Source organism: Phyllostomus discolor, chromosome 5 (genome assembly GCF_004126475.2).
Source record: "Phyllostomus discolor isolate MPI-MPIP mPhyDis1 chromosome 5, mPhyDis1.pri.v3, whole genome shotgun sequence".
NCBI lineage: Eukaryota > Metazoa > Chordata > Mammalia > Chiroptera > Phyllostomidae > Phyllostomus > Phyllostomus discolor.
The window spans coordinates 134,274,233-134,296,768 of NC_040907.2; the positions used below are offsets into that span (position 1 = coordinate 134,274,233).

General features: G+C 37.8%; 1 long non-coding RNA gene across 1 annotated transcript in view; it reads left to right on the forward strand.

Annotated features, from left to right (window-relative positions):
• Positions 1-22,536, forward strand: part of LOC118500833 — a 207,089-nt gene that overhangs the window by 88,844 nt on the left and 95,709 nt on the right. The window contains exon 2 of the long non-coding RNA XR_004903418.1: positions 15,437-15,475. This is a non-coding gene — a long non-coding RNA (uncharacterized LOC118500833). The remainder of the gene's footprint in view (positions 1-15,436; positions 15,476-22,536) is intronic.

A 22,536-nucleotide genomic window follows, 5' to 3' on the forward strand; every position in this document is an offset into this window, starting at 1 on the left:
TCTTTGAACACAGACATTGTTTATAAAATACACAAAGGCATCCATCCTTTGCACTTGTAATAAATGTAACATGAGCTTTTTGGTTTCCAGACATCACCTCTTTAACTCTGTTGCTATGGATTCTCATTAGTATTCCATGGGGCTTGTGTTGCCATAGAAAATGTGTAGTTGTAGAGGTGTTACCATGGCAACAGTCCACCATTATGTATTTTTCAATATTAGCTAGCTGGAGATGTTAGTAAATCTGAATGATGTTTGTTTAGGAGTCTAATAATGAAAAATAAAACAGAATACTTTAACATTCTAGTTATCTCCAACAGATATTTTAAATATGTTGTCTGTTACCCTTTATTCAGATAAATTAAATAGAAATGAGAGCTGCTTTAAAAGCTTGGTTTTAGCAGCCATTTAATTTAATCTCTGGAGATACTAAATATTTAAATTGCCTTAAATGTTTGACATGCATATAAACTCCCATGTGATAACACTCCTTGCTAAATAAACAGAGGTTTTTTTTCTAACCATGGCTTCTTCATGACCTTGAACAATAGCAGCTCAGGTACATGTGAGAGACAAAGAGGAGGAAGAATCTTTTTTTGGTCTTTGAAATGGAACTCAGAAATACAGGAAATCACCTGGTGACTCATTGCTCAGTGCAGCTTTACAAAAGAAAAAAGCGGAGAAACTATTTTCAGTAAAATGGCAAATCCCTTGTTTGAAGAGAGGTTTTAAACATACTATTCACAAACATTTTGGTATTGCCAACCCTTCAGCAATCATTTTGAAGCCCTAGCCTATGAGAAATATCAGGCATATTATGTCAGTTATCTACAAATAACCTTTCTTATTTTTACCATGATAGATTGACACATTATTATTTTGTCACAGGGACAAGCAGAAAAGTGTTGTGATAATAATTCAGCAAATTGGATATATATTTGAGATTAAAAAAGACTGAACCTCAAGTTTTACAATTTTAGTTTTGTGATTTGGCCTCAATTGTTTTTAAAATTGCTACTATAGTCTGAATGTTGGTATCCTCTGCAAATTCATATGTTGAAACCTAATGTCCAATGTGATGTTATTAAATGGGACCTTTGAGAGGTGATTAGTTCCCTTGTAAGAGAATAACATTAGTTCCCGTATAAAGGAGACCCCATAGAACTCTCTTGCTCCTTCCACCATGTGACGACTCTGTGAGAAGATGGCCGTCTATGAACCAGAAGACACACTGTCACCAGACATCAAATCAGCTGGCACCATGACCTTAACTACCTAGCCTCCAGAACTGTGATAAATGTTTGTGGTATATAAGCCAAGCAGTCTATGGTATTCTGTTAGAGCAGCCTGAATGAACTAAGACAATCACCAAGGCCCTCTATGAAGTTGTGGGAAGACATTGGGACTCCTTGTTTTTGTTTTCTTGAGGCTGTGTCATATGGGAGCTCTCCAACAGTCTTCCACTGAAGCTTTTTCTTGTGGGACATGTGAATCTAGCCCCTTCTATGGCAGAGTAGGGACTCAGTATAGAACCACAGGGTCATAATTCACAATGTCAGACAATTGGCAAGCATATGACTTGCTCCTGGATAATCATGGGGCAGCTGAGAAATTAATGTAAAACCAAACAGTGTTTTGCCAAGTGCAGTTGCATAGAAGAGGTATGTAGAGTTTGGTAGAAACAGGATCCCGTACATAGAAAGTGCGATTTAGGTGTACATTAATTAAAGTACAAAAAGTAGGAAGTGTGGGATTCAGAGTCACCCAGCTGATGATGGCTACCCAGAGGGCAAACTCCAGACTAAATCAAAGATTAATTCATGTCAAAGAAGTCAGATAAACAATGCCATAAATAATAAGCTTCTTTTCTTATTTTCAGATTTAAAATTACATGCAAGACATTGGCATAACATTAGTAGCCTTTACACCATCTACCAAAGATTGCATTTGCTCAAAAGCCTGCTCAGACTCAACAAGGATTTATGAACCTTAATCTTTATGATCTGTAGTCCCTCAGTCCCGTATAGAGGTGTTTGGCAGCCTAATACAGGTGCCCCGTTTTTTAAATGGCAGAAGATAATGAGGTTCAATAGAATTTTTTATGATATATTATCTTCCTTTACCTGCTTTGTTCCCCTCTTGGTGGATTTTGAGTAAATGCTTAACAGAAAACTTAAACTGAAGATAAATACAGTTTTTCTAGAGGTTGCTCTTTGATTTGATAATTTCTTGCTGTAGTTAAATCAAATTCATCTTATGGTAATGCATAAGGTTCTCTATTTAAATTGGGTTTCATAGCTAATCCACAGTCCTGATTTGAACTCTCTTGTTTCTTACCTCCTATGGCCCCAGACTACATGAATAAAGCATTTACTATTTCTCATTCATTGCTTTCAAACTTTTCTTTCTTCATTGCTTTGCCTTTCCCCCTAAACGTGGTAAATCTCAAAGCCCTGACCTTCTCTGTCCTGTTTTTAGTTTTGTAAGTCCCCTCATCCAATTTCATGGCCCCACTTTTACTCCTATGAGGATGTCTTATAAACCATCCCGACATCATCCTGGTCTCTTTTGAGCCCGTCCTTGGTCTATACATAGGGTTTGCACTTGAGGACATTGTCAAAACCTCGAATGGTCATGTGACCCCAAACCCTCTGTACTTTTTAATACTCCCCACTAGACCCTGTGACCCTATTCTCATTGTCTTTTTCAAAGCAATTTTATTTATTTTACCTTTTAGAGAGAGGGAAAGGGAAGGAGAAAGAGAGGGAGAGAAACATCAATGTGTTAGAAAAATATTGGTTGCCAACTGGTTGCCTCTCACAGGCCCACCACCAGGGATCTGTCTGCAACCCAGGCATGTGCCCTGACTGGGAATCAAATTGGCGACCTTCTGGTTTGCAGGCTGGTGCTCAGTCCACTGAGGCAGACTAGCCAGGGCTTCCATTGTCTTTTAAAATGAATGAGTCCTCCCACCTTTGAAATTGCCAGGCTTACTAGTGTGGCACAGCCACCAAGGCCCAGTGTTTTTGAAGATCTGTGAGATGAGTACAGTTAACAGTAGGCATGCCGATGCTTTACTGCAGGGGGTCCAGCCGAATAGCTGTGAATAGGCCTGACAAGGCCCTGGAATTTTAATGGGAAAAAATTACTTATTTCAGCAATCTCTAAGTTAAAATCTAGCTTTTTCTTTAATTATGGGTGTAGGTAAGAAGCTACAGTAGTATTAATAGCAATTATGAATATTTTCATATTATGGTACAGTTGTTAAAATATCACAGCTACTTCAAAATTACAGTTGTTATTAGACCTGCCCCTAGATTGTACAATTTAATACATTACTATAGAAGCCTTTATTTGATCATAAATTTGTTTTTAAAAACATTTTGATAACTGCATTTCACTACATTTGGTGTCTTTAGCAATCCTATTTTATTTTATGCCTTTAAAAGCCTAATTCAAGGCAGGCTCCAGAGGCTTTATCAGCCAGCTGAAGGGGTCCATGCTCTACAATACAGTTAAGAACCCCTGCTTTTCTATAACATGCTCATACAAGATCTGACAGTCACTATAAACTTTGAATGGTGCAGCTTGTTTATTTATTTATTTATTCATTCATTCATTCATTCATTCAGCATTTTGAAATACCTGCTTCTGTCCCAGGCATTATTTTAACCAATATTTTATCTCACTTTTTAAAACCAATATGCCGTAACTTTTTTAATCATAACCCAAGGATATATTTATTGACTTTTATAGAGAGGAGAAGAGGGGAGGAGGGAGAAGGTAGAGAGGGAGAGAGACAGAGAGGGAACATGCCCTGACTGGGAATCAAACCAGCAACCTTCTGGTTTATGGGACGGTGTTCCAACCAACTGAGCCTCCTGGCCAGGGTCCAAACTGCCATAACTTTACAAGAATCATAACTCTTTTGAAAGATTTTTAGCATAGCAAAATAAAAATTAAGAAGAGGATTATTCTGTGAGCACGTGTGTGTGTGTGTGCATGAGTTCATTTCTTGTGTGAATGCAAATAACAGAACTAAGCAGGCTTGACAGCAATTTATCAACCAGGATTAGAGTGAAGATATTAATAAGCTGGAAAGGTGGAGATAGGTAGTGAGGGGAGAGGATGATCAGGTATAATCAAAGACCTGACTGAGCACATTATCCTTAGTGGCTCCTTACATATAAATGAGGTACTTTGGAAAATAAATGAATTTTGATCATCTGTAGCCACATAGCAAAATGTTCTCAAGCTCTTTGTGTCATCTGGGGATTTTAATTAGTTATACTTCTTACTTTCTGACCTCCATTGTCTTGGAGCATCATATGCTTTCTAAATAAAGTAGCTAGGGAAGATGATTTAGTTGAATTATAGTTACTGTTTTGGAATTTAATTATCTGTTCATAACAACACACTCCTAAGTGCAGTGACTGAATAGTTTATTATCTCTGCTGGCTCCAAGGGGTGCTTGCCTGGGGTCTCTCCTGCCATTGCAGTCATGTGAAGGCCCCACCGCTCTGTATGCTTATGGTGGCTTCTTCATTCACATGTCTCATGCCTCAGAGTTCTACCTTGTGGCCTGTCTCTCGGTAAAGTGACCTGAATTGCTTTATAAGGTGGCTCAGGTGCCAGAAGGCAGGAAGTTGGCCTGTCTGTCTTCTTCAAGGCCAGAACCACAGTGGGCACAGTATTGAAACACAACCTCTCTGGGTTCTATTGCCCACCACCAGAAAAAAAAAATGTGAATCCCAATGCCAGAGTCTTATGAGAAAGAAAGGAACTATTTATTTAAAAGTTAGACCGATTTAGAACAGTGGCGGAATTCTGTTCAATCCCACTCCCTTAAAAACAAAGGAAACACTCACAGACACACATAGTCCTGGTCCCCTTTGCCAAACAAGGCCAGTCAGAGGTACCATCTCTCAGGAAAAGAAATGGAAGTCTGTAGCTTAGCTAGGCAAATTCCCACTTTAATGTTCTGGCTTCTTCTAGTCCGTGCCTGGCCAGGCTCCCACTCTTAATCCAAAACCTCGTGTCCCCTCCTCATGGTGGGCTGGTGAGGGTCCTTCTGCTTCCTTTCAAACCATGTGGCCAAGATCCCTGTATGGCTGAGAGAGAGAGAGAGAGAGAGAGAGAGAGAGAGAGAGAGAGAGAGAGAGAGATTGATTGATGCTCATGGCTCTCCTACTCTCCTTCCAAGCCACATGGTCCAGAGTTCTTCTCCTTCCCAAGCCACATGCGTAAGCCCTTATGACTGACCCATGCTTGATTTTAAATTTTCAGCATGGATCTTCCTCCGTAACCCCATTTCCAAATCCTCCCGCAAAGGATTACACCTGCCAGTATTCTGGTTACTTCTGCCTTAATTGGCTGCTGCTGCTAGCCCACGCAAACATGGTCCCATGACATAGGGCAACCACCTCCAAGCCTCTTGCCCAGGTGCAGTAACCTGCGGACCATCTCCAGCTGCATCAAGGTTAGAATCACGCCCATTTCCCTGACTCTGAGTGCAGTAGGCACAGCTGTAAGCATTACTAAAACACTGGCCAAGTTCTTTAGGTATGCAGAGTAACTCCCAATGGCCTCATTCTGCTTCCCTTTCCCCTAGCCCTTTTAGTGGGGTTTTTGGGGTTTCTCAACCTACATTGCATCCTGAACCTAATTTCACACCCATTTCAGTATTGCTTATACCATGTTCTGTTGACCACACAAGATCCAAGGGGTGACAGGACAGAATCCGCCTCTCAGTGGGGGCATTGGCCTGTGGGCACATGGGGGGAAGGAACTGGAGGCACCCACAATCTCCTTTCCCGTTTCACCTTGCTTTCCTTCTCAAACTAGCTCTTCCTTCTGATTTCTCAGTTATCATTTATAAATAATTGAATTGATTTCTTCCAGGCTAACTCCTTTTAGTTTCATATATGTAATTACATCTCCATCCATTTTCATTTGTTTTTCTTTGTAGAGCCCTAGCATTCGTGGTTTTGCAGTTCCACCTGTGTTTTTTATGCTACCATAACTTTCCCCTGCACCATTATGGAGGGTGTTATTGATTGTTTTAAAGTTTTGAAGTCCCCAAGACCACCCTCGCTTCTGAAACCAACTGCAAGTTTGGGTTCCCATGATCACCCACTAGGAAAATCCCCAGAAGTCTGGAAGTTGTCATATGCACAGTTACAGTTTGCTACAGCGAAAGGACACAGATTCAAAACAGGTGAGGGAAGAGGCAATAGATTAGGGTCCAGAGTAGTTGCACGTACTGCACTTCCATTGCCCTCTCCCAGTAGAGTCATGCAGGTGCTCCTTCCAACCCTCAGTAACAATGTGCTATAACACACATGGACTATTGCCAACCACAGAACTCACTTGAGCCTTATCCAAAATTTCCACTGATGCCAGGTCACATTGACTTGGTTGGTCACAAAGACATTGCTGACTGCTCTCTTGGTTAACCTTAGTCTTTAGTCCCTGCTGAGATTGATCTGATACCAAGCGGCTACAAGCACTCACCATAAATCACATTAGCATAGCATCTGTGGTGAGGCCAAAGCCCCAGTGTTAAGCGAAATCACCTTTATTAGGCAGGATAGTCCAAGGGCTTAGAGGTCACTTCCCAAGAGTAAGGGTAAAAGCTAGGCCTCTGCTCAGGCAAGGTTAACCTTTCACTGTGGAGTTACTTTATGTTTTTCCATCTCCATCCCACCTAACATGCTCTTGCCAGATAAACCTAATCAATAGCCCACTCATGTCACTTTCCTCCTCAACAGCCTGTGATGTTGTCTCATACTTTTGTCCTTATGTTCGGTTTTACAGGTGGTTTTGATTACAAATCCTTTCTTTTCTTGGCCACATTGAAGGGATCCCAAATCACATAACCACCCTCTGTTTTCCTAACTGGTCTTTCCTTGCTGTCTTCTCTTGTCTATTCAGAATTCTTGTGGTCTCATCCAGGTGTCCCACTGTCAAAGCCTTAATTGCTTAAAATAGATTTATTTCCTTCCTCTTTGGATACCTTTCCCCATGCATCTCCATGACACTTGCTATGATCTGCCTTGCATTGAAGTTATTTTTGTTCATGTCTCTCTCTTCTTTAGAGAGCAACCTCCTCATTCCTCTTCATATTCCCTGCAGAGACCAAGATAATGTATGAAAACTGGCGGAGACAGAATAGATGCAAAATTTAATTCCTGTCTTTTGGGAGAAGCTCTAACAAGCATTTAACATCACAAGATCAAACACCTTAACATAGTGGCTTCTCTACTGTACTTAAGCGCCAAATGAACGTTATGGGTACTAGGTGCTCTTAGGATCCATAGTGTGCTGAAGTGGTGAGGGGACTTCTTTTTAGGATTTAGTTGTGCTTTAATGAACTGAATTCACATGAGCAGATAAACATTCATATTGTGTTTCTTGGTCAGTTTGTAACATTTAGCACTGTGCATAGAGATCAGTGATTTGGGGGAATCTAATCTGAAGGGTTTGAATGGGTCGTGTAGTTCCAGTGTCAACAATAACCTTACAGAATTTGTGAACTTAACTTCAGTTCTATGCCCTCTCTTTTCTCTCATATTAAGCCTTCTTTCTCCACCCCACCAAGATTCCAGTATGCCTTACACAGAGAGACAACTCTTTTAGTGCATTGATTAATATAATCATTCAATATGTGTTTAACAGACTTAGCAGACACAGTGCCAGGTATTGGGGATACAGTGAACAAGACAGAAATAGCCTTTATCCTTATTTTCTCACTTAGAAAAGATTTTAAAAGTCTAAGGCTCATTTTCTGTTGGTTTAATTAACCTCTAACTCAGTAATTTTCCTATTGTGTCTGTGAAACAAGAGAGCTAAGTGGATGACATCTGCAGCTGCTAATATTTATTGAGCACTTACTATGTGCTGAGCACTCTGTGTGCGTTACCTTATTTAATCTGAACAGTTCTTTGGGTAGCAACATAACCATCATTCTGTTGTAGATGAGGAAACTGATGCTAAGTGTCAGGCTTGCCTACTCCAGAAGTTGCACTTTTCAGCACTGTGTGATAGGTTACTACTACATTAAATAAGCCTTGCCACCTTTTGTTGCAGTTGACTTTGATCTAGCATTTTATTCTAGCATAGTGATGAAACACAGCTCTTGCCTGATTGTGTTAAAATTTACACTTTGGGTTACCATTGCATTATCATCTGAATACGTGGATCAGATGTGTTACCTGTCCATAGCAGTAGTTCTTATCTTTGTTCTTTACAGTGTTACTATATTGCTTAACTATCATGAAAAATAGAATAGATAATGTTAGAAATATTTTTTTAACTAACTTCAAGTTGCTAAGGAAAATTGAGGCACTTAGAATTTTCTGGTAGTTCATTCTAAGTACATTAGTTGGTCTGAGTTCAACAAGTGAATTATGATTCTTCTCAACAAGTTGGCTGACTTGCAGTGAATCACGTGACTCCAGATAGGTCTGGGATGTTGGTTTATCAGTGACAAGTTTTTTCACTAATCTCTATTGTAAGACTATTGTGAATGTTGATTGTTTTATTCAAGTGTATTTGAATTGATACATTTGGAGAACTATACTTTTTGAGGTTTATAACAGGCTTATTTCCTGAAGGAAATAAAAGTAAAATGTCAAATTCAAGACAAAACAATCTAGAATTTTAATTATCCAAAGGGGTAAGGGAGATAATGTTGCTTTTAAGAAAGTTCTTACTGTTCTAGCGCTTCTTTCCCTAAAGATTTTCAGGTTGCTTTATTTCAGTAAGTACGTCTCTTAAATGTAGTGGTGCATCTATGAGTGTAAGTGGACACATTATATTTTGTTGTCTTTCATGGTTGCAATGGAGAAATTTTTAAGTACTTTTTTTCTAACTTAAACAGTGTTATTCCAATAAAATAGATTGAGGGCAAGTGAATAGAATGGCTAAGAGTAGGGCTCTGAAGACAGAATTGGGTTAGAATGTTGCCTTTGCTATGTGTAAGCCATGAAACTTTGGGCAGTTTAATCATTCCAAATGTCAGATTCTTCATCTGTAAAATGAGAACAATGATAACTCCTACCTCATATAGTTTAAAGGATTAAGAGTGCTGTGTGCTGGGCATCTATTAAATGCCCAATAGCTCCAGAAGGCAAGTTGCTGTTTTATGTGTTTTTGAGAAAGTATCCGTTTTCTTTCTTTCTATTTATTCAAACAAATCACTACTTTAAAATAATAAGTGGTCTCGGTGATTAGCATTATTGCTAAATAAAAACAGCTAATTCAAGAAAGAATAAAAAACAACAGTATGGCTAATTTTCTCTTATATCTTATTTTCAAGATGTCATACTTGATTCCAGTGGTCAACAGGGAAGAGTTTTGAATTCATACTTAATTCTTAATGTCAAGTTAAAATCCTTTGGAAACTACAAGTTGCTGAAATTCTGTAGACAATGGAGCCACACAACCAGGGTTCAAATCTAAGTTCTGTTACTTTTTACTGTACTTTGGGCAAATAATTTACTTTCTTTGGGCCTCAGCCCCTCGTATGTGTAGTGGAGATAATAAAAGTACCAACCTCATAGGGTTGTTAGGTGTAGATCAAACCAAATGATACTTATAAAGCCTTTAGAACAGCACTTGGTAAGCACTATGCAGGGCTTAACTCATTATTTTACATCAACATTTGTTAACTGGTGTGCTGTGGCACACCACTGTGCCAGGAGAATGTTTAAAACATGCAATACCTACCTAGTCAGGGGCACTGACCTTTTTTCCCTTATCTTGTCAAATGAAAAAATGACAGCAGCCAACATAGCAATAACTTTCTGGTGTGAGTGAATCAAAATTATACTTATTTTGTGTCAGATGGGCAAAAAATATAACACATTTTTTGGTGTGCCACAGAATTTTAGTAATTAGTTTATGTATGCCATGAGATGAGAAAGGTTGAAAATCACTGTTTTATATTGATGGTACTAACACAGCTAAACTTTATTTTCACACAATTAAATGGTGAGTATGCATTTTGAATCATGGATGGAATAATTCTTTATTATTGTAGACTTTGACTAGCTGGATATTTACATAAGAAATAAATCAGTTATGGAAAAGCCACAAATTCAAGATATCCTTGGAAATAGAGCCATTATTTGAAAGAAACTATTCATAAGATTGTATACAGTTATTGAAAATGGTGTTCAGTCTGTTTTATTTAGCATTTGGAGCAATGTAATAACCTTTAATTCTGCCTCTATAAGCTCAGGCATGATCTGACCTACATTTTCCTGCTTGTTACCTTAAAAGATAGTTCAGTCTAGGAAGAAATGAGAATTGCATGGGACAGTCTTGATTTAATTACCCTGGACTTGAGAATAGTCTTGTTGGAGAACGGTTGCTGAGAAATAAAGCATGATTGCCTCTATGGCTGCGACAGAATTATAGAAATTTAGTAACCAATGGTTGTAGAGATTGTGGAGTCAGCATCAGAGAACAGGAAGAATTTTGAATTCCACAGTAAAAGTCTCATTTCAGGTCTTGTTGCTGCCACTAACTGGGCATATAACTCTAGGTAATTTGCTTGTTTCTTGCTTATCAGTTTATTCTTTTATAACATAACAATGCTAATGGCTGCCCTGCTGTTCTCATAATATAACATGTGAAACCCTGGGACGTGTGATTGTGCCTTTCATTTTTATTACTGTCAAGATGAGAGTGAACACCTAAGCCTTTTTGCTTCACAGTGAAGCCATGGATACGTGGTTGGGCTATAAGAAGAGACAAGGAGATAGGATATTTTCTTTTTAAATTCTATTCAACTAAATTTAATTACAATTAATTTAATTCTATTTAATTTATTCTAATTTTTTTCAATATACCACTTTTCTTCACAGTGTATGATTTTGACGTGTTTGGCAGAATGAAAACGGAGGATGAACATGGTTGGGGGCTGGGTCTGGGGAGAGGACAGGGTCTTTATGTGAAGCTGGTTACCAGAAAAAGGTGTGTGTGGAGGTTTGGTTGAACCTTTGCATCCAGATGAGGTCTTAGCAAGACTCTCCAGCCTTTTCTGGAGAGAATAAGGGAAAAGACTGTAGAACCACTATGGTTTTTAAATGAAAAAAAATTATTTTTTAGTGCTGAGGAGTTTGGGAGGGGCATCTGAGGTTCCTGTTAGGGAAAAGGGAGAGAACCGGCCCATAACGGAGCTTTCTCAGAAGGCAGCGGAACTGACCTAGAGAAAATGCATGCCCTGGATGATTTCATTCTAGGACACACTGTGATCCCTTTGACTGAGGTTTCTAGAAACTGAAACTTTCTTCAGTTCTATGATTTTCTGTCAGTTTTTCAACAGTTCTTCAAGTTAAATTATCCTAGAGCTGAAGAGAAAGACATGTATTTATTTAGGATCAGGCCAATAGAAGGAAAACCTGCCTTCCTAAAATGGCATGTTCATGGTCAGAGCTTGGCTGGTGGCCATGAAAAAGCAGGTGGCCCATCTTATTTTGATTTCGTGTTTGCTCTACCAGCCACTCAACCCTCATGGGCCTGTGGGGAGGAGAGAGGTCAGGAGGTGCCACTTAAACCCTCTACTTTCGCTCTGTCCCTCTACCCTACTTTTATCTCCATCTCACCTGCTAACTTTTTCCAAGAGTTTCAGTTTTGCTTTAGGGTTTGTGCCCCCAGTGGCCCAAAGCTTCTCTAACTAAGCAGATGCCTAGGGAGGAGTCCCACAATGTCTGTGGTATTCTGGCTAAATTCATTCTCAGCGAACATTGATGAATACGGAAATGTTTTGGCAGATGGTAATGGATGATCTCCATTTCTTCAGATCAGCTGAGGTATTAGCCATTTTTTAAAAGACTTTATGTACTTATTTTTAGGGAGAGGGTAAGGGAGGGAAAAAGAGAGGGAGAGAAACATCGATATGTGAGAGAAACATTGATGGGTTGCCTCTCACGCACCCCCGACCAGGAATCTGGCCCACAACCCAGGTATGTGCCCTGTCCAGGAATCAAACCAGTGACCTTTCAGTTTGTGGGATGATGCCCAACCCACTGAGCCACACCAGTCAGGACTAGCCATTCTTTTATGATATTACTTTTATAAGAAGGTATTTTTTAAGGTCTAAATGAATGTATATGGTTAAGTTTGGGACAAAACGTATTGCTGGTTGGAGACTGACTATATAACAGGGTGGTAGCATGGTCTCCTTGGAAAATAAAGAAGCATTGAAACCAGACAACTTGGATGTGTATTTGGGCTCCTCTATGTACAGGTTATATGACTTTGGGTAACTCATGTTACCTCTCAAATATAGTTTCCTCTATGGGATGGAGATAAAAAAAAAATAAGAAGGATGTGTCTTTAGTATTCTAAGGGCAACTTGTTTTAAGCCCGTAACCAACTCAAACTCAATGATGAGACTCTAGAATCTTTAATATTTTAATCAGTTAAAAGACAAGGATATCTGTGTTCAGATAAATGTTACTTTAAAACACTGTTTATGGAAGTTTTGGGCTATGTAATAAAGCAAGTCAAAAAGGCAGAAAGAAATAATTGTGAGAGGAAAAAAGCATTATAAGAAAAACTGAAATGAAAGTGATTTAGGCTCATGTAAAGAACAAACACGTGAAAATAACCAGGAAAATTTAGAAAAAGTAGTTGGAGATATTTCTGCTACCAGATATCTGTTTTAGCACGTTCACATTCTGAGTACAAGCATTGACAGATGGGTCAGGGGAGCAGAAAGAGAGAACCCTGACTCTGGTACCCAGCGCTTAACTTACTTGCCTGTGCTGTGCCAGGCATAAAGTAAGTGCTTACTGTAAATTATCTAGTTTAATCCTTACAACAAACTGTAAGATATGTATTGTTATTTCTATTTTACAAATAAACTAAGGTTTAGAGAAGCTAAAAAAGCTTACCCAGGTGTCAAAACTGACATTAGACCTCAGATTGTACCTCAAAGAAACTGCTCTCAAAGGGACTCTTATACAGATGAACCAAGAGGGACTAAGTGATTTTACCAGTTGTGTTGGGAAGAAGGCTGATAGAGTACTCAGAAATCACGTTAAGTACTCACCTCATGCCATACGTACAAAAAAATCTACACAGATTGAAATTAACGGATCCTAGGGTAAAAGATCATTGCAAGATTGGAGGGCGAGTGAAAGAAAATATAAGTAACTACTTAATTGAAATTGAACAGGGAAAGATCTTTCTAAGCATAGAAGTCATAGAAGAAAGAAAAGAAATTATTGCTATATTTACATAAAATTTAAACTTCTGTGCATCAAAAACCATTATAAACCAAATCCAAATGTAAATAACAGATTGAAAAGACAAATCAAGATATTTATATAATTATGATATACAAATTATTAATATCTTTATTGTATAAAGAGCTTTTATAAATCAATAAGAAAACCACAAACTTCCTAAGTAAAAGTAATCTAAAGCAATATACAGGATAATCATAAATTTAAAAAACCTCTCAGAAGTAAGAACAAGAAAAAATAATGAAAATTCAGAATAGACACCATTTTCACTGAAAATGTTAAGATACATTGGTGAACGTTTGAGAAATAGGAACCAATCTGCCCTGCTAATTGTCCTTTTCGTGGGCAAAGTATAAACATGGAAAAAATTTATGCCTTTTCTTCACAAATTTTATTTTGGTAAATTTCATTTAAGGACATTAGCAGATAAATGTCAACATTTTTTACAAGCATATTATGATGTTAGATATACTACACAAAAAGAAAAACAACTTATATAATAAATGTTAGAAAATGTTTAAACAGATTTTCCCTTGTGACTATGAAGACTAGGATACAATTATTAAGATTGTGTTTTAAAGACTATCATATCTAAACATGATTCATGGTTAATAGACAAAAGTAAGATATAGTGGATACATGGCACAATCCTAATCTCGTTTAAAACTCCTTGTGTGTAGGACTGTATATATATACAAAGGGGACAACAGAAGATACTGATTTTGTTCTCAGTGATGTGATCATGATTGGCTTTTGTCTTTTTATGTTTTTCATATTTTCTCCAATGACTACATATTGTTTTTATGGTTAGAAAATGTTACTGAAGTTACTGAAGTGACCATTTTGTTACTAAAGTACCATATTTTTGGACCATAAGATGTACCTAGGTTTTAGAGGAGGAAAATAGGGGAAAAATTTTGAAGCAAAAAATGTGGTAAAATATTTAATAACATAAATAATATAATAGTTCACCAGTTTAAATGTAAACAGAACTCAACAGCAGCATTAACAATCATTATTCCTCCTGAATTGGGGGGGAGGGGGTGCATCTTATAGTTTGAAAAAATAAGGGAAACCAAGAAGTTATTGTGAAAGTTAAATAGGAACGTGTGGTTGAGATAGCAAGAATAAGGTTTTAGAAATGTTTATTTTCTTCTATTTTCTTTATTGGAACCTCAAAGAGAAACTTCAAATTTCAGATTTAATTCTTTATGACTTGGTAGTAGATTTATAAAAGCTGAAAAGATCAGATAATTTTTGAGGTGTCTATTTATATAGCTTTGGTTGCATTGAATTAACTAGTGCAAGCTGTGTTACAACTAAATGTACAAAGTAGATTTTTCCTTTCTTCACATTTTATGTATTTAAACTTTGGTGCCTGTTGGAATAATTTACATCTTGCACATAGTACTATGTCCTAATCAACAATGTGTTTTTGCCAGATGGAATAAAGGTAGCATTGTGTAGAAGTAGAAAGTCAGTCCTAACCTTCACCTTGAAGTACCTTTACTCAGAGTGGTGCTTATTTCTTATATGTATCCTTTAATAAAATTATAGGTACCATATTATCCCTTGCATAGTCAGGGTTTTGGCTTTTACATGCCTTATTTTGGACCTCAATAACCAATATTTAGGGTAATGGAGTCTGAGAGAGAAAATGGGCTTCTCATAATAAATGCGAAGGAGAATGGTATGGGAAAGTGTCTTACTATGCCAGTGTTTTCACACAGAGGAAAATAATTTTTGCATTACCTGTATTATAAAGGTTAGAGTTGTATGTCATGGGCATATTTATTTTAAGTTCAGGGTCATATTTTTTGTGTATTTGGCACAACTTCATGTTTAAAAATTCTATTCAAATCATTGTTTTTGTTACAGTTGTCCCTCCTCTTTCCCCACTGCTCCCCACTCCCACTCCCACAGTCATTCCCCCCTTTGTCCACACCCATGAGTCCTCTATTTGTGTTCCTTTAATTTCTTTATCATGTAGTTATCTAAGCATTTATTGCAGACTTCTTTTACTATAACCCATCATATTTCTTATTTTTGTTTGTGTTCTCTTTTAAGACACTTCCTATGTTCTTAAGTCCATTAATAATAAGCATTTGTAAACTGCCACCACAGTAAATGTATTACCCCGTTTTATGTTTGCTAAATGTTTGTTTCTTTGTTTTTAGGGTGACTACGGATCCTACTATTCACGAAGTTCTAGAAAGGTAAGGAAAATTTACAGTGAACTAATTGAATATGTTATTTTTGGCTTCCCTTCTTTGTTGTAATTATAAACACAGACTCATGAATTTTTAAATGAAATACAACTTATTAGAGTACAATTTGAAAACTTTTGTACTTTTGCCTAGTGGGGCCACTGGGTCACCTGGACATGTGCTCATGGTAGGGTGGTGCCTGGAACTTGCTCGTTATAGTCTGCATCTGGTCCTCAGCTGTGCAGCTTGCGGTTTGATCTTATGGCATGTAAGAGTAGCCATGTCCCCTGGAGACTGACAGCATCAATTTTTCCATTTACAGTGCCATGAAAACCTAATGTTTGGTTTAGTTCGTTGGTACATTTTCTCTCCTATTTGAAAAGCCTGCATGGAAGTCCCATTATGATCAGCCATTTGCTTCTAGATCTGGAATTAGAACAAGGAGAGCCAATGTGATAATTTTAATAGCAAGAGACTTTATAGCCCTGATAACCTCATGTGTCTCACCTTGGGGGGTATTCTGCTCAGTGGGCTGTGCAGGCACCTTTCCACTAAACAGCAATGAGTAAATGTTGCAGCTCTCCCTCTCAGGTTCCCATTTTGCGGGAGCCCCCACCATTCACCTTTCCATATGCTCCAAGCGTCCATTACTCTTCCTGCTTTTTTGTCTGGGAGCTGGCCATTCTTTTCAACTGGCAGGCTAAGATAAGGGTTAGGTCAGACTACAGTTGGATATCAACTCTACTAGTCTTGGATAAGGTACTGAATTGTTTTATGCTCATTTGCCTCATTTGAAAATGGGTTAGTAATAGTACTTACCTCATAGGTTTGCTGTGGCATAAAGCATTAACTCAGCAACAAAAGAAAATCTCAGTAAATATCAAATAATGTAGTTCATGCTATTATGGCTTAACGTTTTTTTCTAAAGCGACTTCTGCATTTGTATATATAGATTCATATCTATGAATATGATGGACAATCATAAAAGAAGTCTAGAAAATGCTCAGGTTGAATTATGTGAAATTGCCATTTGGTATGGCAAAAACAGTTAAACACCAGCTACTCCATATGGCTAAACCCAATAACAATTAACTTATAGTTCTTTTTTCTATCTATGAAAACTTTAGTTCTTTTGCTTCTTTAACATGTATTAATTCTGTAGTTCTTTGAAATGTAGGTGCACTTGAATTATTTTCCTTAAATAATGTTACTTTTTTAATTGTTATTCAGTGAAATGGTAGAGTAGTACTGATTGTCTTGTCATGAACTACTAATAAGAATGATGATGTAGTCTACTGAGAGTCTTATGTTGGTTCAATAGTCATTTCTCCTCATGTTACCAGCGGGATTCAAGCTCTGCAGGATGTGGGATGTCGCTGAATATTATTTGTGTGATTAGTGATAAGCTAATAGTGATAAGCTAGGTTCACCCGAGTTGTATACTTAATTCCATCTTACCCATGCATAATATGTTCGGCCTCTTGAAGAATGTTTGCATTTTAGGGAATATTTTCTTTTTCAGTAATTTTAAGGGGTAAACATATAACTATTTTTTTAAGTTAAAAAATTGAATTTCCAGTTAAATCATTGAACCAAAGCATAGACCTAGTTAGTGGGTACACAGACTTCAGCAGAAGTTTTTGTAATTCAAAGCTAAGTTGGACTTTTGTATGTCTGCTCTAAAATTCTCGTTTTATATAGTTGGATAATTAGAAATCTTAAGAGGTTGTCTGAAATAATAATGGCAGAATCAAAACAGAAATGGGGCCCTGTCCAGGTGGGTCATTTGGTTGGAGTGTCATCCTGTGCACCAAAAGGTTGCGGGTTCAATCTCCAGTCAGGGCACATGCCTACGTTGTGGGTTTGATCCCTGGTCAGGGTGTATATAGGAGGCAACTGATCAATGTTTCTTCTGTCTCTCTCTTCCTCTCTATAAAATCAGTAAACATATCCTTGGGTGGGGATTGAAAGAAAAAAAAACAAATAGGTATTTTCCATCTGCTTCCATTCTCACTGTACTTCTAGGATTCTGTGCTTGCTCCAAAGCATTTTCTGACCATGTTTTAGAATTTTAAGTCCTGTATAGTTGATTTTAGTTAATTTTAAATCCTGTTACTAATTGATACCATTTTTATAATGAATGAAAGATGGATTTCACCAATAAGAACAAAAATATTTGTTGTCTCAAGACTGAAGTACTTTATTGTTTTAAATCTTAGGTGAGAATGAAAGAACTCTTCACGTGTAGATTTAGGACTTTTCTTGTTCTACTTTGATTATGTAGTTGTGCATGGCTTAGTCTCCTTTATGTAGTCTTTAGCCATTCCAGAGCTTCTGGAATGAATGTGTGGTCCTGCTTCCTTCTTTTATATGTGGTTTAAGTGTTACTGTAATACTGACTGGTGTCCATGGTCATGAGACATGAGGCAGCTGTTGGGAATGCCAGGCTCGCATGATTTCTCCAGAGACTCCAACACCACCATTCATTTAGGTGAGTGATTGAACTGACTGGGGCAAAAAGAGGCAGGGAGTTGATGTCTTTTATCCCCAACATGAAGGGTTTCTTCTATTTTACACTTCTGGCATCTTGCGAGTGTATCTTCCGGCCTCTGTCTGGTTTGTGTATGAACTCAACTGCCCTGGTGCATTGGAACCCTGACTGGACTCTCAGCTCAGTTTGCCATCTTTCTTTCTTGTCACAGTTTCGAAGAACACACCAGAAGCAGAGGTCTGAACTCCAAACAGTTCCCTCACTGTTTGGCATCCACCTCTGCTCCCCCAGCTCCAATCACCTAATCACTCTGCTGGCAAAATTATGTCTGGGGCCTCAGGAGGCAACACAGAGTCCTTGTCATTGGATTCCCTCACCCAGTTAAAATATTAAAGTCCTCCTGGGGGTAGAGATGAGGAGATATGATGTCATAGTGCACAAATTAAAGGGGTGGTTTGGATAAATTCTGAGTTCAGTGAGGTACGAAGGGTGTCAACCAAAGTTGAAGGAAATCCATTTATGTCTGGTATCTGATTCATTTCCCCCCACTACTTTGATTATATGTTTTTATAGAATATGAATCAAGTGGCAGCATTTAAGAAACAGAGTCGCTTTTAAACTCTTGTATGCCAAAGGCAGGCCTTTGATTTAGATGTTTGTAAATGTGACTTGACATTTAAAGATAGGTGTGCTGTCAGAACATTCGTTTTATTTAATACAAAGGATGAAGGAAAGCGTGAGCCTCTCGGATAGAATTCTTTTGTCTTTGAACTCTGGAATATGAGTAATCAGGAACAGGAGTGCACTGTGTGAGGCGCAGTCTGAATCCTCCTGACACACAATTCTAAGAACTGTCAGAATTGACTCATGCCCAATTTAAGGGTATGGGTTACAATGAGACTGTCTAAAAATACCTGGATGGTTCCTGTTACTTGCAAAGGTTTGTTTTCACTTTACATTCAGAACAAATCAGAGCTGTCACGATGCAGACGTGATGCCCTGAAGGGCTTTACGTGGAGACACTGGTTTTGTGTCAGGTTCAGATGTAGAATACACGGGCATTTCAGTTAGCCTCAGGATGGGTCTGACAGCTCAGACATGACTTTCTTTTCTCTTTGCTGCTTCACATGGGATTTTCTTGAATGTATGTGGCCAGTAGGAAGAAGACTCCCACTTTCTTTAGAATATCAGTTCTAAAACACCTTTTGCTGATACTCAAAGAAGACATTTTTTGCTTTGATTTTTCTTCTCAAGAGAATAATATTATTGTAGGCCCATTAAAAATTTGTGTTAGGAGTATGTGTGTGTGTGAGTGTGAGAGAGAGAGAGGCAGGGAGAGAGAGAAGGAGACTGATTTAGAAGATTAAAAAATAATATCACTTAATCAAAATAGTTATAAAAGTATATAGTTTACCTATATTAAAAATAATCTTATAAATATCAACTCATTAATTAACTAACATCTAATTATCACATGCAAGTACTGATATCAGCTCAGAACCCATGAGCTTAGAATCCTGGCTCACCATACCAAAAGATCTATAACCCCAAATTATAAATCTCATGCTCTCAGGAAACAATGCTGTCCTTCTGCTCATGAGAAAATCTACGTTCTTAGCTAATGCTTTGTTTTCCAGAACCACTACAAAGTTGCTACAATTTTAGAAATGAAGTCTAACCTCACAGTATTTTCTCAGACAGCTGATGGCAGGTGTTTACGGTCTCCCCAAAGGTGGATGGATAAGCTATTTAATTGTTTCATGTAAAATACATTTAGAGACCAACCATAAAAATTATACTCAGTAAAAAAGAATCTTTTTGCAAAAGGGTTCCATCCTGGCTTTTCTTTGGTCACTAATAAGACAGACCTTTTTTTTTCTTTCCATACTTAGTAAACATTTAACTTCTTTTGTGAATAGTTTGTTTTGGGGTATTATTTTATTAGGGTATTAATGTTTGTTAATTCACATGAGGTTTTTATGTATTAAGATTATTAGTCTTTTAGCTCCATTGGTGGCAAATATTTTTCTAGAGTTTCTTTGCCTTTTAATTCTTTCTATTTTGTTTAACTTGCAAACTTTAATTTAAAAACTTGGTTAAAAAACACATATCTTAACTATGGTGGAATTGTTTTTTTTTTTTTAATTATTGTTCAAATACAATTTTATCCTTTTTACTCCCAGTCCAGTCCCCCCTCCTGGAATTGTTAACTAGAGAAATTTTTAGGCACTATTTTAGATTATATATTTTATTAAAAAATCAAAAGGTGGCAAATATGGCTGCAAATGTAGTCTGGAGTCATGTTAGGGGCTTTAAATTCTCAACTAGGGCAATAAACCTAGTGTAGGTGTGCTTCATAGGAAAGTGGATGCAGTTGTGATTACCATGTGGCAAGATCTCAGTGCTTGTTAGTCTCTGAGGTAGTGGGGGAGATGCCGAGTGACCCGGACACGGTCATCTTATTTCACTTAAAAAATTCCCACGGAATCCCTTCGTGGCAGACCTTTTTATGGATTTATCCATATCACATCCAAACCCATGATCATACCTATAAGATTTCATATGTAAACATGTCTTAACTGAGTGTCTGGATCTCAAATAAGTACCCTGGCATTCTAAGGTAAATTCATGCTCTATGGCTCTCATATGCTTGAGGAAAAGTGTGGTCCTGGCTTGGGTAATGGTATGGTTTCTGATCACAAATGACCCCCTTTTGAAGGGCAGGATAGCCCACCAGACTCCTGCACGAGTTAGGAATTGTGAACAAGTTGCTGGAATACTTTATTCCTATATTTTCTCATTTTAAAAGGGTATTCCCTTTTAAATTCCTTGCTGTTATTCACGGCGAGTACTTACCTCAGAGTGTTCTTGTGAAAATGAGATGAACACATCGTTCTCAAACACAATAGTTCTGGTCCATTGTATGTGTTCAATGAATTTTAAATATCACCACTGTTGACATGCAAATGCTCTTTGTCTCTCCTTTCCCTCAGTTGGTGACATTCTAAGCCAATCTTCCATGTAGTAGGTTTTAAGAAAATGTTTAAACTCAGAAAATTAGGAGTACTTAAAATTTTTAATAGTGTTGTAATGAAGCAGTAGACAAGAAGTTGGTGGTGGATCTAGGAAATGATCTTTTTAAATGGTCCAAGTTCCCTGGCGTGGATGCTTCCCTGTCCCCCGTGCCACATACCTCCATATCCATTTGTGATGTTCTGAATGTTGGACCAAAATTGGGGAAACAGGGTTTGAGAATGTTTAACTTATTTTGGTCTTCCATGGTATATGTTTGTTTATCTAATATGTGCATTATCAGTATATGTATGTAGATATTACTTTATATATGTTTATATATATATACACATGTGTATGTATAATATATATATATGTATAACGATATAAGTTAGAGCTCTAAAAAAAACCTCCACTACTCCGGGTCCCTACTGAGCCTCTTGGTAGGAGTCACTCTGCTAATTCATCCCAAGGGGAGGACCTGGGGAGCAGCTTCAGTGTGATAAACACTGTTTTCCCTGAGTGTCGATGATGGGTTTGATTCTTTACAAGAGAGTAGAATGTATATCATCCACTGCTTGGTCTGTGACTCCCAACTCAAGAGCTTATTGCAATAAAGAGCAATTCTGCCTCAGACCATAAAGAAAAATAGGACACATACGAATTCTTTCTTAGATTCAGGAAAGAGGAAAAGACTTCCTGATGTGGCTGATTATGGTTTGTCTTTTGAGCCTATAACCAGTTGGCTGATACTTAATTACCTCAAAAGGTGCAGTAAAAGAAAGGAAAGGAACTAACATTTATTTATTGAGTGGCCTTTATGTGCTACATGACATTAACTCATTTGTTTCTTCAGTGACTCTGTGTGGTTGGTTTAATTACCCCCATTTTATAGGTGGGGGAACTGAGATTTGAAATAGTTGGTAAATAGGAGAGCTCAGATTTCAACCCAGATCTAAATGATCCCCCAAATAATGCTCTTTCCAGGGCTGTGCTGTCTGCTGATACATTAGATTCTGAACCAGGGAAAGCAGGAGCAGGAAAATTGTTCAGAGTTTTTCCAGTGTGGCATTTTAAGTACTGGCTGCGGCTAGCCACCCCCAGAGAATTCAGCCACAGTTGCTGCTGACAGTAAGAACTGTGTGAGACTGCTTTTCCTTCAGCTCTAAGTCCCTTCACTCTCTGTTCCCTGCACCTGCTCTTCAGTCTGGGGTACTGCATTGCTCCTTATCTCGATTCTCTGACTTCTTATCCCTCCTACCTTCCACTAAAGTTTCAACATTCACTAGAGTTGCTTCACAACTACTAAAGCCAAATTGGTGGCAATTGCTTACTTCAATTTTGATCCAGCATTTTGAATATCCACCTATAATTTGGGGCATATATAACTTCCTGAGAAAAGAAACAGCAATTAAGGTGTCATCCTTGTACCTGTGCTGATAGGCACTTGGAAATTAGAATGTATGCTAAAACCTTCTGGCATGTAAATATGTTGCTCTTTAACAGAAAGTTTCCAGGATTCAATAGGCAGCCTTTTGCATGATTTTAGTGTTCTGCATTGGAGTCA